The 19760-nt window shown below is 38.5% G+C and overlaps 1 long non-coding RNA gene across 2 annotated transcripts in view; it reads right to left on the bottom strand.

Moving 5' to 3' along the window:
• LOC309609247 overlaps positions 1-19760 on the bottom strand; it is a 376228-nt gene that overhangs the window by 92520 nt on the left and 263948 nt on the right. For both annotated transcript variants that reach the window (XR_014233338.1, XR_014233339.1), the window contains exon 2: positions 6676-6945. This is a non-coding gene — a long non-coding RNA (uncharacterized lncRNA). The remainder of the gene's footprint in view (positions 1-6675; positions 6946-19760) is intronic.

Genomic DNA, 19760 nt, shown 5'->3' with positions numbered 1-19760 from the left:
TTAGAGGGTCTCACAGTAGTAATTAAATGCCTTCAACCCAAGCCAGAAAGTGATACACATCATTTCCATTCCCAGTTCTTTGTCCAGAACTGGTAATATGACCCAGCCAACCACAAGCCAGGGAGTATAGTCTGGCCACATGCACCAAGATGGGGGAGAATGGGAAATAACATATTAGCAACCAGAGTCATAATTAATATAGCAGCAAAGGTTTTCTTTTGCCTAGGCAAACCCAAAACAGGGTTAAGGTGTTTGGAATCTGTTGCAGAGTTCATGTATGGTTGAGGGTTTAGTTGTAATTCCAAATTTCTCTGTTGTGCAGCTAGAACTTTGGATATCTTGTAAGTCCTTATATTCACTTAGAATTACAGAGAAGTGGGACAGGGTTCTTGGAGGTGCTGAAGTAGCAACATAAGATGCAGTAGAAAGATTCCTCACTTGGAACTTCTGAAGAAACCTGACTCTATCTGGGCACTGATAATGTTTTCCCTCTCCAGGTTTAACTAAAGAATGGAAGGAGATATCCAAAATAAAATCTTGAGATAGCAGTTATTGATTGGTGTGATGGTTTTCTGATGTCATCACGAACAAGGCCCTTCTGTCATCCTGCTTGATCATCCTTTAGCTTTAGGCATTACACTGTATCACAGGCAGGAATATGGGCCAAAGAGGCTATATCAGCTGAGTTTTCCTTTTTTTAAATCTTTCATGGAAGCTCCTTCCAGCAGACATCACTTACATTTAACTGGCCAAAACTGGGGCACAAGGGAACCTGAGAAACAGAAAATTTTAGCTTTCCAGCCTCTGATCATCTAAAACACCTTATCTTCCACAATGTCTGTACGTAAATATTAGAAATTCACATACGCATTGGGAACAAGGGAGGGAAAGGACATTTTGTTTGAAAATACAAGTTATCTGTGGTAGAATAAGGCATGAAAGAAACAGATTTGTAGTATTGACCTTACAGATGCTGCAATGCTGTATTATATATATTTGGCAATTTATGGATTTTACTAAATTGATTCCACTTTGGGGGCACAGGGCCATTAAAAACAAGTAAAATTTGATATGGAAAATAAAATATAAGGTATCATTTCTTGGCTTAGTAAATTGTGTAATTTTGGAGAAAACTGAATTGACAACATTTTATTGGCTTCTAAGCAATATCAAAGAGATATTAGTGAAATGCCTTTAGTGATTAAATTGCCTGTGATAGATTGTATTATTTCTTCACAGTTCTTTCTTCCTTCCCCAACCTTGCCCTGGCTCACTGTGGCTGAATTATGCCACTTTGCCCTGTTGCCTTTGAGTTTAGACATGTGAGAAAGGGCCATATGCTGGTTCCAGTTAGAGCCAGCAATAGTATCACATGTTTCTGCTGGTCCCTCTCTTTGCTTCCAATGTAAGAACAGCATGCCCAAATAGTGGTTATTCTTTAGGCACAGAAAATACTGTGAGATATACATGGCTATAATCCTGTCTATAAGACACATGCCATGTGTGCTCCATGAGGAGAGGACTTACATCTAATTGCTTCACCATTGGATATGAAGTGCTCATCACAGTGCCTGGCTCTTCATGTGTACTCAATAAATCATTGTTGAGTGGATTAGGGTTGAAGGAATCTTTGCAATTTATCTTAAAGTCTCTAAGCGGAGTTCTCTCTTTTGTAAAATGGAGATAAAAATGACTGCTCAGGATTTTTGAGAGGATTTAGCAAGGGTAACATCTTAGTACAGTGCAATGCACACAGAAAGTACTCAATGCATTACAGTGTTGGTTTCATTATTTTTTCATCATTAGTGTAAAGTTAGTGGTGTTTAGGACAAAGCTCTCTATATAGTATACTTCTATCCATCTACCTACCTAGGGGAAAACCTGAGTCTTTGAAATTTCTTTTTTGAGTCAGCATGGTATTTACTGAGTGCTAGAGTGGACCCAGCAGGGTTAGGTAGGACAGACAATTCAGTTGACTTGTAAGGTTAACCATAACCCATATTATCCTGAATTTAAATGCAATATTTTTATGTGAGTAGAAAAGTAACATTTATTAAAGAAAATTATAATTTTATGTATATTCTTTCAATTTTTGTATAATGTAAGTAGTCATTTGAGTCATTCTCAAATTTCACAGGGCAAAGCTTAAAAGACTTCATTAATATTTTCGCCTTACTTAAAATCAAAAGATTTTGATGAGGAGTCATAATTTAGTATGAAACTTAAACCTAAATAATTTGACCTAAGAAGCCCTTGTTTTCCTTGGGTTAGGCTCCCTGTTTATTTGCTGTTGCTGATAAATATCAGACAATGGAGAACAGGGTCATAGATTCTGTACTCCTTATTTTTCTGTGAACACAGAAGCATGTGCCTTAACTTTTCAGTTTGCCACATTTAAGAAAATAATGCTGCTGTTTATTTCATTTGAACCAATCCTAAGGAAGAAATTATGGTACCTCAATACATCTGAAATTGTATTATGAATTTTTTAAAAATTGCCATATGTACCACTAAGAAATTTAAAGTTATTTCTAATTAAACTACGACATGCCATTAATTGTCAAGACAGATCATGATTTGTGTTAAAATGTGAAAAAAAAATGTGGATCTCAGAATTGAAAATTATATTTCACTAATTTGGAAAATGCAATTTAACCTGAACACAGTTAAATATCTTCATTAGTGTTAAAATTATTGAGGAAAAATAAATTTAGACATCAGACACACTTGGATTCAAATTCTTAACCTGTTTCTTGTTAGTTGTATAACACCCCTGTGTTTCTTAAGCTTTTAGTGAGCCTCAGATTTTCTTTTCTATAAAATGGAAATAATTTCAGCCTTATTCTATGGTTGGTCTGAAAATTGAATTAAGTTATATATGAAAGCATCAAGCACAGTTCATGGCATAGTTCATTCCTTTCTATTATGTGAAAGCTAAAATAAGATGCAGAGTAGAGGTCAGGTGACAATTAGTGATTAATAGGGAGTATGGGTCTACCATGTTCCTGGGCTAGTATTTCATCAACACATTTGTTGTTATCTCCTAATATTTATGTGATGCTTCCTGTGCCAGGTACATATTGTCTACTAGTTTTCCTTAACTTTACTATTTAATGTATTTTTTTCCAAGTTTTAGACCTTACAGGTTTGTTTGCTTCACAAGTTTTCCTTGTTTCATTCCCTTGGACCTTGATGATATTTATACAGCATCTGTTCAGATCTGCTTTCTTGCCCAGTGATTATCTGCATTTTACCTGTGCTGCTATGAATTTCTTCCAAAGCAGTGGTAAGGTTAAATTCTCTAGGAGTTGTCATTTCTGCTACATATGTTTTAGGTAGCCTAACACTTTAGTTTCTTGAGTGATGAGTAAGAAGTTCCAATATCTTTTAATTCTCATAGAATCATATAATTTTAGACGTACACTGGACTTTATTGGGCAATCAATGGTATAAGTAATTATTGGCCACAAAATTCCTTTATTCAAATGATAAGAAAAACTGAAATCCAAAATTATGTGATTTGTCAAATTATATAGATTGATGACCTATCTCTCATGCCTTTAAGACTAAATAAAAAGAATATCAAAAAATGAAAGGACAAAGAAAAACTAATCCTAACACACATGGCTCAGACTACTAGCAAAAGCCCAAGATCCTGGAGAAGAGGCTAATGCATCATAAAGCATTTCTACATGGATTTTTAAAAGGTGACATATGCATACTACTATATATAAAATAGATAACTAATAAAGACCTACTGTATAGCACAGGGAACTCTACTCAATACTCTGTAATGGACTATATGGGAAAAGAATCTAAGGTTATAGAGAATAGTCAATTAAGAACATCAACAACTTCAAATTTATTAACTATAAAATGCAGCTTTGTAGTATTACAGTTAATTTTTTTGAAAATATTACAAAAAGTAAGACCATATTAAAAATACATTGTACAGAAAAATATCAGTGACCTAATATTAAAATCAAGTATGCTAAATAACTGATAAAATTTGTGAATATGTATTGATACCAAAATAATTATTCTGTTAATGTTATTTTAATGTTCAGATTATCAGTACGAAGATTAAATTTTCCTTTAGTGTATGTTATCCTAATGTTCCCACAATTTTGCATCGCTGTTTAATGGAATTATTTTAGAGGCCCATCAATGTAATAAAATCAGCTGTCATTCAATAAAAAAACATTTAAAAATTTTTAAAAAAGAATCTAAAAAAGAGTGGATATATGTATATATATAACTGATTCACTCTGCTGTACACCTGAAACTAACACAAAATTGTAAATCAACTCTACTCCAATAAAAATTAAAAAAAAAGAAAGGTGACTTCCTTGGATAATAGAAAGTGCTTCATTTTTAAGACATAGTATAGGGAGAAAAATGTGTTGGAAAACACAAAACCTGAATTCTTTTTATAGTGCAGTTTTAATCTGTTTCTAGGCAGCAACAGCTCTTTACTCCTCCAAACAATTCCTGCCAGCAGATTGTACCAGACAGAGCAGGCACACTGCCATTTAGATTTTCTTTTCCCAATTCCCAAGGAATTCTCTTTGAGCCTATAACAAACCAATTAATGATGAGGACAAGTAGGCAGTTCAAAATTCTAAATTCATTAAGACACTTTTCAAGTACCTTTTTAATATAAAAATTAGATTAAAAATCACGTATTTATAATATCAAGCTAAGCCCAGAACTTGTAGAAATAATTGTAAAAATAATCCAACAAATCCCAGATAGGAGTAAAGGAAGAAACCAAAAATGAATCCCAAAGATTGGGTGACTAAAAGAAGCCAAAGCCCATAGAATTGGATTAGAACAACTGGTTGCTCAAAACCAATTACTAAACATTTGTCCAAATACAGTGAATTAATTCTAAATATGTTTGTTTAGAGAGGGATATTTCATATAATCTTTGGCACATATATTTTTCTGAATTTTGTTTCAGTTTCTTTATATAGCAGTGTTTCTGAAATGGCAGAGCATATACATAGATGGTCCCCAACTTCTGATGATTTGACTTATGATTTTTCAACTTTAAGATAGTGTGAAAAAAATATGCATTCAGTAGAAACCACAGCTTGAATTTTGATCTTTTCCTGGGCTAGCAATATGCAATACAATATTCTCTCCTGATGCTGGTCAGCAAGCCACAACTCCCAGTCAGCTATGTGATCATGAGGGTAAACAACCAATACACTTACAACTATTCTGTAGCCATACAACCATTCTGTTTTTCACTTTCAGTACAGTATTCAATAAATTACATGAGCTATTCAACACTTTATTATAAAACAGGCTTTGTGTTAGATGATTTGCCTAATTGTAGGCTAATGCAAGTATTCTGAGCATGTTTAAGGTAAGCTAAGCTAAGCTAAGCTACAATGTTCAGTAGGTTAGGTGTATTAAATGCATTTTTGACTTTGGATATTTTCAACTTACAATGGGTTTATAGGGACATAACCCCATGCAAGTTGAGGATGATCTGTATTTTTGTGATTGCTGTTACAGAGAGTTACCATTTTATTTATTTATTTATTTATTTATTGGAGTATAGCTGCTTTACAATGTTGTGCTAGTTTCTGCTGTACAGCAAAGTGAATCAGTTTTATGTATACATATATTCACTCTTTTTTAGATTTCCTCCCATTTAGGTCACCACAGGTCATTGAGTAGAGTTCCCTGTGCTATACAGTAGGCTCTCATTAGTTATCTATTTTATACATAGTAGTGTATATAGGCCTGAGAGTTGCCATTTTAAATTTCTATTTCCTCCCGTGCCAAGAGATCAGAGAACAAGTTAGTTCAGAGCAGTTTCTCTTGTCTGAGGGGAAGTCACTCCATTGGTTCCAACATATAAAAGTAGTATCCTTGTTCCAGAAAAAGATTATAATAAAACAGTGTTTTGGCTTAACAGTGGGAGACCCATCTTTTACCAAATGATATGTAAGACTCTAAAGCTGTTGAAAAGATAGTAAGCAAACATGCAAAAGGGATAAAGAGAAATCTTTAAAAGAAAGAAAGGAAAAGAAAATTCCTTGCTTTGGGGAGTTATGGTTATTAGAATATTTCTTATGGATTCAGACTGGTCCTGAAAAAGGTTATCTGGAACAAACTGAAACCAAAAAAACCCAAAAGACAAGTCCATGGAGGAAGTATAGAGCACAGATTTGCAACCATCAAAGACCATATTTTTATGAGGGCAGATGGATGGCTAAATGGGCAAGAGGATGGCTATATCTGCACACCTTTACTGACATGGCCATCATAGTGTTGTGAGTTTGCTGAGGGAAGACACCGTGTGTGACTGTAAATAAGAGCCATGAGCTTCTGAATCCAGGCCTGCCTTGGCTGGAATGAGCTGAAGGACAGACCCTCTCTTCCTTCACTGCCCATAGTTAAAACATAAGGCCTGCCCAGCATGGTGGCAATGACATCATCATTGAAGCAATGCATGAAACAGAACTGGACCATGTTCATTTGATGACAAATGCAGGTTCTCTAGTGTTTTCTCTGTAATGAGTCCTTGGCACCAAGGCCGACACTTTGGACCAAACAAGTGCTTCAGATAAGAGTACTGTGTCATAGAGCTCAAATGAGGAGTCCTCACCATTAGGAAGGTGGACACAATTATGGAGGTAAAGGCAAGGTATGACTTACCATACACATAGGGCTAATTCTCAGGTTATTTTCACTGGCTTCACACTCCAGTGGCAATTATGATGACAGTAGTGAGTAGAGCATCACTGTGGATTGGCCAGATAACTGCTGCTTACATCATTTGGGGAACATACCAGGGTGGTGGCTGATCCTACCAACTTCTGGCAGTGGTTGTAGCATCTTCTAGCTCCATTCATGAGGCCGAGTGATGATATGATGATGTCGGCAAATATCCTGGAGATCTGAGATTATTACAGAAGTGCTGACCCACTGGAGGAGAAAAGGACAAAGGAGGGCTAAATTAGTTTTGATTTGAATAATAATAATAACAACCTATGATCTAGAGAATTGGGTCATATTAACTGCATATTAAATAAAAATAAAAGCACTTCATTATGGGTAGAGAGATTTGTGAAAAGAAAAACATAAGTAGAAGTAGTGCAAATTAATGAAGGAGAAAGTCTGTGAAATTGTGGGAATTCACATCTAATATTCATCTAATGATGATCAGCTTTCAAAGAGTCAATCTTGATTTCCCATAATTACTATTTCCCAGCAAGTTTCAGTCTGGTGAGGTGGGGGGGTGGAGTGGAATCTAATATTAATAAAGCCTTTGTAATTAAAGATCTGTGGAGGCAAACTTTTCCTGCTGTCAGGGAAGAAGAAATTTTCCTCTACCCTTCTAGGTTCTTCTGGCTGATCTAAGAATTAAATCGACTTAAGACAGATTAACAGGAAAAAAATCAAACAAAAGTTTGATAACACGTTATACATGAGAGAGACCCAGGAAAACTAAGTACCTCACCAAAATGGTGGAAACCCTCACCTTAAATACCATTTTCAGCTAAAGACATAAGAGGCTGTTATGAGCAGTGGTTTGGGACTTCAAAGGGGAGGAAGGCAATTCCCACGAAGATGGAAAAGCAAATGTTTGATAACAAATGTCTGCTGGACAGGCAGAGACAAGAGACACAGAGAGTAATTTTAACAAACAGATTTTGCTAGGTTCCTCCCTGTCTACCACACCAGGCTCATATTAATCTATGGTGATAGCTCCCTTCCTGCAATAGGCCCTCTCTCTACATTCTTTAGGCAGCTAAGGGGGAGGCAAAAAGAAAGGCTTCTGGAGTCTTCTGTTTCTTAAAAATAATCAGGCTAAGTTAATCCCCATGCTAAAGAGACATTTGGGGGTGGCAAGTTTTTCTTCCCTACACAGCAATAGGCAGATTAATAAATAGTTTGGGCTTTGTGGGCCATAAAAACTTCTGTTGCTTCTAAATTCAGCCATTTTAGCTTGAAAGTCACCATGGACAATACATAAATGAATGTGGCTATGTTTTAATGAAATTTTATTTACAAAAGCCTGGGGCACTTGGATTCAGCTCACGTGAGGGCCATAATTTGTGGACTCCTGTGTTAGATTGAAAATGCACACTATATCATGACAACTATTTGCATAATTTTTTTTTCTTATTTTTTTTTAACATCTTTACTGGAGTATAATTGCTTTACAATGGTGTGTTAGTTTCTGCTTTATAAGAAAGTGAATCAGCTATACATATACATATATCCCCATATCTCCTCCCTCTTGCGTCTCCCTCTCACCCTCCCTATCCTACCCCTCTAGGTGGTCACAAAGCACCAAACTATCTCCCTGTGCTATGCGGCTGCTTCCCACTAGCTATTTATTTTACATTTGGCAGTATATATAAGTCTATGCCACTCTCTCACTTCGTCCCAGCTTACCCTTCCTCCTCCCCATTGCATAACTTTTAAAGAATGCTCTAGCCTTTTTTTTTAAAATAGATTATTTATTTATTTATTTATTTATTGGCTGCGTTGGGTCTTCATTGCTCCACGCGGGCTTTCTCTAATTGCAGTGAGAGGGGACCACTCTTCATTGCGGTGCGTGGGCTTCTCATTGCAATGGCTTTTCTTGTTGTGGAGCACAGGCTCTAGGCACACAGGCTTCAGTAGTTGCGGCACGCAGGCTTCAGAAGTTGTGGCTCACGGGCTCTAGAGTGCAGGCTCAGTAGTTGTGGCACACGGACTTAGTTGCTCTGTGGCATGTGGGATCCTCCTGGACAAGGGCTTGAACCCATGTCCCCTGCATTGGCAGGCAGATTCTTAACCACTGTACCATCAGGGAAGCCCCTAGCCTTTTTTTGACTAACATTTATTGAGTTTCTACTATGCCCAAGTTATTATGCTTCTGCCTGGAAACAAAAGGAAAAACAAGACATTGTTGTTTTTAATTAAGAACCCAGCAATTTAAAAAGGAAGAAAGAAACACAAAACCACAAAGCTCTAGCACCATGCTGTAAGTGAAATCATAAAAGCATGTACAGAGTGGGAATTCAGAAGAAGAAATACTAACTTTTTCAAAGTGTTTCAGGGAAATCTTTATAAACAAAGTGACATAAACAGAATTTTTGGATTAGTCACTGTTTGCTAAAAAAGTTAAGCAGTCCCTTCTAGTAGAGCCAAAAGCATGAAAAAAGGAATGTATATGGAAGATTGGCAAAATCAACATTATATGTATCTATAGTATCTCAATGTACTGGGACTTCTTCTATAGATAATTATGGTGATGATAGTAATAAAAATGATGATGATGGTGAATATTTATTGAACACTAACTAGGTCAACTCACAAAAATCAATTTCCTAAAACATATTTTGTCACATAATTAATTTTCTGAAATTCTGATTACTGATTTACTAGAAATAGTTTTAAGTGCTTTAACAGGAATATTCAGTTTCTGAAACTGAATATATTCAGTATTCATCACTGGATAAGGAAATTTTTTCAAAACTTTTTGTGGCTTCTATGTCAATATCTCAATATTTATCTTTTAGCACTTTTAAGTAATGTTTATATATTTTCTCAATTTCATACTTATGATTAAAGGTGATCATAATTGAGATACATTCTTTAGACTATATGTAAATTATTTATCTGTTGTCTTTCAACTCTAAACCAGCCATTCTATACTCTGCTTTGAGATACAAGCATAGAGGCTCTATTAAATATCTTCCTCCTCCCTAAGCTGGCTCCCTGTTAGGATGTGCTAGAGGAAAAATGCTAGAGGAAAAATGCAAGGGGAGAGAAGAAATAAGGGATTGCTCCTTCCTGTTTTCTTTCTGCTTTCTCCCTGCTTTTTTTCTATTCCTGTCATGCTTGGTTTTTCATTCCAGCAGGATCAATTCTTTCCAGGAGCAGCATTTGAATCCAGTTTCCTGTTTTTCAAACACCAACCAGAAGCAGATAGTTCAGCATTACAACTTTCCTCAAGAAGTGGTATTTTAGCAATGGTTTGTAAACTTATTTGGTTATGGAATCCTTTGGGGGAACAATTTATTCAAACTGTATTCCATGAAATACACTTATTCTCAACAACATGATCAATGAATATTTAATAATAATGTTCACTGAGTGCCTATTATTATTGGCAGAATCGTTCTAACTCAGAAAATATTAATGACTACTCTATGAGGCAGGTACTATCTTTATACCAATTTCACAGATTAAAAAACTGGGGACTGAGGCAAGAGGAGTAACCTGACTTGCCCCAATTTACTGAGCTACTAAGTAGCAGAGCTCATATAAATCCAGAATTTGAAAATGTAACTAACCACCACATTATGTTGCCACTTAGATTACTGTAGCAGATTTAGCAGAGGTGGAACTACCACAAGTAGACGTATCAATAATTGTTACACGATATTTTGAATTAAGGCCATGGCAATAGGAGTAGAGAAAAGACTACAGATTCAAATAACCAGCAGAGGTTAAACAAGGAGGATCTGGTAACCTATTGGATATGGAGAGTAAAGAAGAGAGAAGAGCAAAACAGTTGTATTGTTATCTACTGCTGTATTGCAAACACTCAAATCTTAGTGGTTTTCAAGAACAGCAGTTATTTAGCTCTCAGATCTACATGGTCCCTGGGGGGTGGCATAGAGGGGGATGCTTGGTTTACCAGGATTTTACTCAGGTGTCTGCATTCACCGGGCAGGCTGCTATGAGTTAATTTTTCTGATCTTGGACTTTCTCCTGTCTCTGGAGCCTTAGCACAGATCCAGGGATGCCACCATATAGATCACTAAGGTTTCTACTTTGAATGGCTAGTGGGATAGCAACCATTAACTAAGATATCAAAAACAAGAGTGAAAGGAGCAAATTTGAGAGGTAAAATGAGTGAAAATATTAGTGCTGATTGGGACATATCAAACTTGAAGTAAGATAGGTGGAGGTATCTCACAGGCACTTAAATATGGGTCTGGAGGTGGAGAGAAAGAAAACATCTAGAAATGGGGACATGGAAATTAATAACAAAGTCATAGGTTTTTGTAGTATCATTCATGGAGACTATGTAGAGCAGAAGTCAGGACCATTCTGAAATTGGCCAATAATTCTGCTATATTTTGCTTCTGGTACCTTAGGTAACCTAGTAATGACTGTCCGTGAAAGGACCATTTAATATTATTGAGATTGAATGATCATGATTGTTATCATATAGTCTTTCTGCAAAATTAGATGTATTTGACTCACCTTTCAAGAAAAAAAAAATTTCTTCTGCAGAAGAAGAAACTAGAGGGAGAAGAAGCAGAGATAAAATGATCTTCAATTATCAATAGCTATATAATAGGAGAAATACAAGTGATAGAAGAGAGCAAGCTTTCGTTTACTTAGAAATACCTTCCTAACATTGAGGGCATGATGGTGATGTCTATAGGACTGAGGGCAACCTTTTTGAGCATGTTTATTAATGGTATTTCAGGGATTCAAGGAAATGTATTAAGTGATTTCTTATGGTCTGTACTAATCCCATTACTCCATAAAACCAATTTAATCAAGAATCCTAAAGAATGTGTCTATCACTGGTTTGGCATAATAAATACCATATTTAGAACCCAAATTTAATAAGCTTTCTTGAATTTCCCAATTTAAAACTGAAGCATGTGGTTTAATTTAATGAAAAATTAATAACAAGCATAATAACTAATACATATTTTGAGTATATGAAAGCATTTTAAGTAATATCCCTCAACACTATTTCTTGCATTTATATAATCTCTATTTTCTTTTGAAATAATTATCACATACACATACCAAAAACCCTGATATATTTTGGTGTAATGGGAATGATGTCCAACGGCTGTTCCCCTTTAATTTTCTTGTATTTGGCCATCCTCATCAATAATATTCTAGAGGCATGCATTTGCCTCATGAAGGATCAGAATTGTGCAACGTGTATGCAATGGGAAAGAGGGAGTCAAATTGTGGTTTTGGCATCTGGAGTAAAAATCCTTCAGCCCATATCAAAACAATAATTTTGAAAATCTGGCTATGTTAAAAAAAGAATATAAATGGTTTTAACTGCTATAATACAATGACATTTAAGCTTGCCCAGTATATCATAGATTTTGCTATCTATAAACTAGAGATGGAGGGAATCCAGATCATGACAAAAAGAAAGATTGGTGAGGGAAGCACATTTCTTCAAGCTTAGAATATTATAAGAATAAGAAAGGAGACAGTGATATGGGAAGCAGACAGAATTGCATGCTTGACCTTCCTAAGCATGTCGGACAGATTGATGGGGAACCTAGAGCCAAAAGACTGTCTGCTTAGCTTTCTACTTGAAACTCTGGGGAGAAACTACCATGTAGGCTGGAACAGCCCAAGTCTGTGGGATGATGGTCCAGCACAGCCAAGAGAAGTGTTTAGGTAGGTGAGTATGAAGCATCACTCCTAGATCTCCACAGTCTGCATGTAGCATAGATATGTCATGCTTGACTAAGACAAAGTAGAAGTCTTTGGATGGTCAGTAGACCAGGACACAGAGACAAAAGTGCAGAAACTTTGTGTCAGAGGCAAACAGTGAAGACCACAAACTTCAGTGATAAGAACCAGCATGACGCCTGAAAATGTGTATACTTAAGTGGTCATCAGTCAGACTAGATTGTTTCACTACAGGGTGTAGTAAAGATCAAGAAGATATGACATGGACCTGCATTAGTGTCCTATTGCTGCTGCAACAAATGACCACAAACAATGGCTTAAGCAACAGTAATATATTATCTTATAGTTTTGGAGGTCAGATATCCAAAGTGGGTGTTACTGAGCTAAAATCAAAGTATTGACAGGGCTACATTACTCTGGAGGCTTTAGGTGAGGGTCCATTTCCTTGCCTATTCCAGCTTAAAGACACTGCGTGCATTCTTTGGCTCATGGTCCCCTGCCATCTTCAGGCTTTTATTTACCCTGTATCACTTGGACACTGACTCTCCTGCCTCTCTTTCACTTATAAGGACCTTTACAATTACATTGGGTCCACCTAGATAATCCTGAATAATCTCCCCATTTTAAAATCAGCTGATTAGCAAGCTTAATTCCATCCACAATCTTAAGCCTCTCTTATACTGTAACTGAGTACATTCATAGGTTCTCGGTATTACATTTTGGTGGGGGGGGGGGGTGGGGGGAGGTGGGAATTATTTTGCCAACTCAGAGCTGTTGCTTTTTTTTAAATCTTTAAACCAACCTACATACCCAAACACCATCTTGGAGAAAAACAGGGAAATGTGGAGGTAATATAAAAAACAGACTTTCTCAGAAAGAGAATGAGCCATGCCAATGAGACTAAGGCTTAAGAGAAATGCCATTGATTGCCTTGTTTAGAATTTATTTCCCCCCTTGCTCATCACTGCAGCCACCTCCACTTTCCAATCACTTTCCAACAAGACAGAGGCTCTTGAGGAAGCTTAGATCAATTACAAAAACAAAGCAGGTCATCTTCCTTAGACATCAGAGGAGTGTGAGTTAAAATTTTGAATCTGCAACATTATTACTAATCACAATAATGTCCCCTAACAATAAACTTTTAAAATATAATAGATTTACTTGACACCACACAGACTCTTTAATAAGAAATTCAAGCATTATTATTATTATTTTTTTAAAGATAGTATTTTTCTTTTTAAAGGAATTCCTTTATTTTTTTTTTATTATTAATTAATTAATTTATTTTTAGCTGTGTTGGGTCTTCGTTTCTGTGCGAGGGCTTTCTCTAGTTGCGGCAAGCGGGGGCCACTCTTCATCGCGGTGCGCGGGCCTCTCACTATCGTGGCCTCTCCTGTTGCGGAGCACAGGCTCCAGATGCGCAGGCTCAGTAGTTGTGGCTCACGGGCCCAGTTGCTCCGCGGCATGTGGCACCTTCCCAGACCAGGGCTCGAGCCCGCGTCCCCTGCATTGGCAGGCAGATTCTCAACCACTGTGCCACCAGGGAAGCCAAGCATTATTATTTGACAGATGAGGCTCTGATGTGCTAACAGATTCACCCATAAAACTAAATAACAGAGGAGTCTGGAGTGAGGACAAGAACTCTTTTGAGTCCCTGGCCTCTAGCTCAGTGTTACTGTCCTGAGCAAAGGATTTAAATTAATTTTCCAAGAACTTATTATATATAATAGGTGGTCCTCTTAAATTTTCAGGAAACCTGTCACTTTGTTTACCAGAACTAAACAGAGATGGAAAATTAAATGTTAAGCAAATACAAAGCACACTGCCCAGGCCCTCCATAGATACTTGCTTAAACATGTGTATGAAACTATTAAGCAGAGACAAGCAAGTTAAGAGCTAAGTAAATACAACCTGAGATAATGTCAAAAGAGATGCATTTCAGGAAAACAAATTAGAGGTTCTGGCAATTTTCTGAAGTTATTGTGGATAGAAGGTAAAAAAAAAAAAAAATTTCAGAAAACAAACTAGAGAGAAAATTTCAAAGTACTAAATCCAAAGAGTGGCACTGAACTATGAAATTCAGGAGAAAAATTTCCAGCAGCACATAAAAGAGTCAAAGTGGTAGTGATCGGGCCTTAACATTACCTGGGTGTGTACCTGAGTACATTAAGGTGATGGAAAGGTAGCTGCAGAATATCTGTGAGGCTGGTACAGAGAAAAGATAGACTGCCTGTTCCTTTAATTGGCAAATAAACGGCAAAAAAAGAAAACAGCATCATCCATTTTTAACCACTTTCCTTCACTGCATGAGGACTTTTACTTGAGAGTGGCAATCCATCAAGGGGTAGAAAACAGGACCCAGATTCTTAAAGGCTGCCAAGGTAAATAACAGCCAGGGAGAAAGATATTGAAAATCATGTTAGAATTAACGAATCGTAAACTAAATTAGAAGCATTCTGAACTGTGATGAGAGAAGCAAAGTATATTCTAGTACCTATGAGATGTATAACAAAAATAATAATGAATACATTTTCCTGAGTCCCACTTGTTAGTAATACTCTGCTATGACTTGAAAGAAGATGTCATTCTCGTTCAACTGATTTGCCGAAGACCTCATTTAGAAGCGACTGCAGAAAGCACCGTCTAGTCTTAATTTAATTATTCTTTGAGCAAACATGGCTTGTGAGTACTCCAGAATTCTCCAAAGATGGTCCATATTCAGGACCACTTTTTAGGTACATACATACAGTGTAGGCTTAGTGGTTTTATTCTCATATTACTATACTCATTTTCTAATTTTTGCTTTTTTGATACCAACGATTTTAGTTGACATCACAGCTACAGCTACCCTACAATCCTTTTATTAACACAATTTGACCATGTGATAAAAATATATTCTAGAGGCTTATTTTTTTTCTTAAAAGAATAAAGTTATATAAAGCACTTGGAGATTTTTTTCTTTACCCAGAGAATTATTACATATAAAGGATTTTCAAGTTGAAAATACTGTAATAAACACAAAGTGATTTAATGTATTGTTTTAAAAAATCTCCTAACATCTTTGGTTCTCATGGTATTCGCAATTATACACAGATATCTAATAATATCTAATATTTTATATAAGAGCATTAAGTACATTATCAAGTGCACAAACACACATACACACACACACAGAAAGTGTTGTCAAGGAAGGTTTAAGAGAAGAGAACATTTGAGCAAAGACTTGAAGAAAGTGAGCGACTGAGCCAGGTGGATATATGGGGCAAGTGCCCTCCAAGCAAAAGTTCCTAGTCATAATTGGTGCTCAAGAAATGAATAACTTCTCAGCTGTTTAGCTAGCTCAATTCAATCAACGGGTATCTTTTGACAAGTCCCTCAACCTTTAAGTTTGTTTGCGATAAGTAATAGGAACTGATTCTTTTCTATTTCTTGTGAATGTTATGAGAATCAACTCTATGATCTATAAAGCATATATGATGGGAGCAATCAGAAAAAACACCACCCCCTTCCTACATCCTTTCTATTAGAATAATTCTTTAAATCAAATGCACTTAATCAAGATGAGTGTCTTTTTCCTCAACCAGAGAACAGCCATTAATATGATTAGTATAGACTCTAATTCTAGGAGCAATTAATGCATTACACAACTTGAAATGCTCTTGCTGCATTCACCTAGAAAGGGTATCTTAAACATAACAGTAATTATAGTAAGACTGTCTTTTATACACATTTTATTGACAACATAATAAAAAAATAAAATGTAACAATACCAAATGTTAGCAAGGATGTGAGCAACGGAGACTCATACACTGCTGCTGTGAGTATAAATTGATACAACTACTGTGAAGAGCAATTTGGTATGATATAGTAAATTAGAAGATGTATGAATTAGAATATGTGTGTACTCTTCAACTCTGCAGTTATAATCTAGGTATATAAATTCCAAAGATAGATAGATAAATTGGATTAGATTAGATAGCTATAGAAGGAGAAGAAGTGAGAGTAAGAAAAAAAGATATAAAGAATATGCTTTTGGGGAGAGGAGAGAAGATGGCGGAAGAGTAAGATGCGGAGATCACCTTCCTTCCCACAGATACATTAGAAATACATCTACACGTGGAACTGCTCCTACAGAACACCCACTGAACGCTGGCAGAAAACGTCAGACCTCCAAAAAGGCAAGAAACTCCCCCCATACTTGGGTAGGGCAAAAGAAAAAAGAAATAACAGAGACAAAATAATAGGGACGGCACCTGCACCAGTGGGAGGGAGCTGTGAAGGAGGAAAGATTTCCACGCACTAGGAAGCCCCTTCGCGGGCAGAGACTGCGGGTGGCGGAGGGGGGAAGCTTTGGAGCCACGGAGGAGAGCGCAGCCACAGGGGTGCGGAGGGCAAAGCAGAGAGATTCCCGCACTTCCCGCACGGAGGCTCGGCGCTGACCAGCACTCACCAGCCCGAGAGGCTTGTCTGGGGGCGGGGCTGGGAGCTGAGGCTCGGGCTTCGGTCGGATCGCAGGGAGAGGACTGGGGTTGGCGGCGTGAACACAGCCTGAAGGGGTTAGTGCACCACAGCTAGCCGGGAGGGAGTCTGGGAAAAAGTCTGCAGCTGCCGAAGAGGCAAGAGACTTTTTCTTCCCTGTTTCCTGGCGCGCGAGGAGAGGGGATTCAGAGCGCCGCCTAAACGAACTTCAGAGATGGGCGCGAGCCGCGGCTAACAGCGCGGATCCCACAGCAACAGGGGCGCAGAGGGAAAAACGGAGAGATTCCCGCACAGAGGCTTGGCGCCGAGCAGCGCTCACCAGCCCGAGAGGCTTGTCTGCTCCCCCGCCGGGGCGGGCGGGGCTGGGAGCGGAGGCTCGGGCTTCGGTCAGATCGCAGGGAGAGGACTGGGGTTGGCGGCGTGAACACAGCCTGAAGGGGTTAGCGCACCACAGCTGGCTGGGAGGGAGACCGGGAAAAAGTCTGCAGCTGCCGAAGAGGCAAGAGACTTTTTCTTGCCTCTTTGTTTCGCGGCGCGCAAGGAGAGGGGATTCAGAGCGCCGCCTAAACGAACTCCAGAAACTGGCGCGAGCCGTGGCTATCAGCGCGGACCCCAGAGACGGGCATGAGACGCTGGGGCTGCTGCTGCCGCCTCCAAGAAGCCTGTGTGCGAGCACAGGTCACTCTCCACACCACCCCTCCCAGGAGCCCGTGCAGCCCGCCACTGCCAGCGTCCCGTGATCCAGGGACAACTTCCCCGGGAGAACGCACTGCGCACCTCAGGCTGGTGCAAAGTCACGCCGGCCTCTGACGCCGCAGGCTCGCCCCGCCTCCTCTGTACCCCTCTCTCCCCGCGGCCTGGGTGAGCCAGAGCCCCCGAAGCAGCTGCTCCTTTAACCCCGTCCTGTCTGGGCGGGGAACAGACGCCCTCAGGCGACCTACACGCAGAGGCGGGTCCAAATCCAAAGCTGATCCCCAGGAGCTCTGCGAACAGAGACGAGGAGGGGAAATCCCTCCCAGCAGCCTCAGAAGCAGCGGATTAAAACTCCACAAACAACTTGATGTTCCTGCATCTGTTGAATACCTGAATAGACAACGAATCATCCCAAATTCAGGAGGTGGACTTTGGGAGCAGGATATATTAATTTTTCCCCTTTTCCTTTTTTTTTGTGAGTGTATATGTATATGCTTCTGGGGGAGATTTTGTCTGTATAGCTTTGCTTTATAATAGCTTTATTTTACTTCACTATATTATAGCCTCTTTCTTTCTTTCTTTCTTTCTTTCTATTTTTTCTCCCTTTTACTCTGAGCCATGTGGACAAAAGGCTCTTGGTGCTTCAGCCAGGCATCAGGGCCGTACCTCGGAGGTGGGAGAGCCAACTTCAGGACACTGGTCCACAAGAGACCTCCCAGCTCCACGTAATACCAAACGGCACAAATCTCTCAGAGATCTCTATCTCAACATCAAGACCCAGCATCACTCAATGACCAGCAAGCTACAGGGCTGAACACCCTATGCCAAACAACTAGCAAGACAGGAACACAGCCCCATCCATTAGCAGAGAGGATGCCTAAAATCATAATAAGGCCACAGACACCCCAAAATACACCACCAGACGTGGACGTGCCCACCAGAAAGACAAGATCCAGCCTCATCCACCAGAGCTCAGGCACTAATTCCCTCCACCAGGAAGCCTACACAACCCACTGAACCGACCTTAGCCACTGGGGACAGATACCAAAAACAACGGGAACTACGAACCTGCAACCTGTGATAAGGAGACCCCAAACACAGTAAGATAAGCAAAATGAGACGACAGAAAAACACACAGCAGATGAAGGAGCAGGGTCAAAACACACTAGGACTTAACAAATGAAGAGGAAATAGGTAGTCTACCTGAAAAAGAATTCAGAATAATGATAGTAAGGATGATCCAAAATCTTGGAAATAGAATAGACAAAATGCAAGAAACATTTAACAAGGATGTAGAAGAACTAAAGAGGAACCAAGCAATGATGAAAAACACAATAAATGAAATTAAAAATACTCTAGATGGGATCAATAGCAGAATAACTGAGGCAGAAGAAAGGATAAGTGACCTGGAAGATAAAATGGTGGAAATAACTACTGCAGAGCAGGATAAAGAAAAAAGAATGAAAAGAACTGAGGACAGTCTCAGAGACCTCTGGGACAACATTAAACGCACCAACATTTGAATTATAGGGGTCCCAGAAGAAGAAGAGAAAAAGAAAGGGACTGAGAAAATATTTGAAGAGATTATAGTTGAAAACTTCCCTAATATGGGAAAGGAAATAGTTAATCAAGTCCTGGAAGCACAGAGAGTCCCATACAGGATAAACCCAAGGAGAAACACGCCAGGACACATATTAATCAAACTGTCAAAAATTAAATATAAGGAAAACATATTAAAGGCAGCAAGGGAAAAAAAACAAATAACACACAAGGGAATCCCCATAAGGTTAACATCTGATCTTTCAGCAGAAACTCTGCAAGCCAGAAGGGAGTGGCAGGATATACTTAAAGTGATGAAGGAGAAAAACCTACAACCAAGATTAATCTACCCAGCAAGGATCTCATTCAGATTTGATGGAGAAATTAAAACCTTTACAGACAAGCAAAAGCTGAGAGAGTTCAGCACCACCAAACCAGCTTTACAACAAATGCTAAAGGAACTTCTCTAGGCAAGAAACACAAGAGAAGGAAAACACCTACAATAACAAACCCAAAACATTTAAGAAAATGGGAACAGGAACATACATATCGATAATTACCTTGAATGTAAATGGATTAAATGCTCCCACCAAAAGACACAGGCTGGCTGAATGGATACAAAAACA

The sequence above is a fragment of the Balaenoptera borealis genome (genome assembly GCF_965194805.1).
Source record: "Balaenoptera borealis genome assembly, chromosome: 13".
Lineage (NCBI taxonomy): Eukaryota > Metazoa > Chordata > Mammalia > Artiodactyla > Balaenopteridae > Balaenoptera > Balaenoptera borealis.
This window is presented reverse-complemented; position numbering and strand designations above follow the sequence as displayed.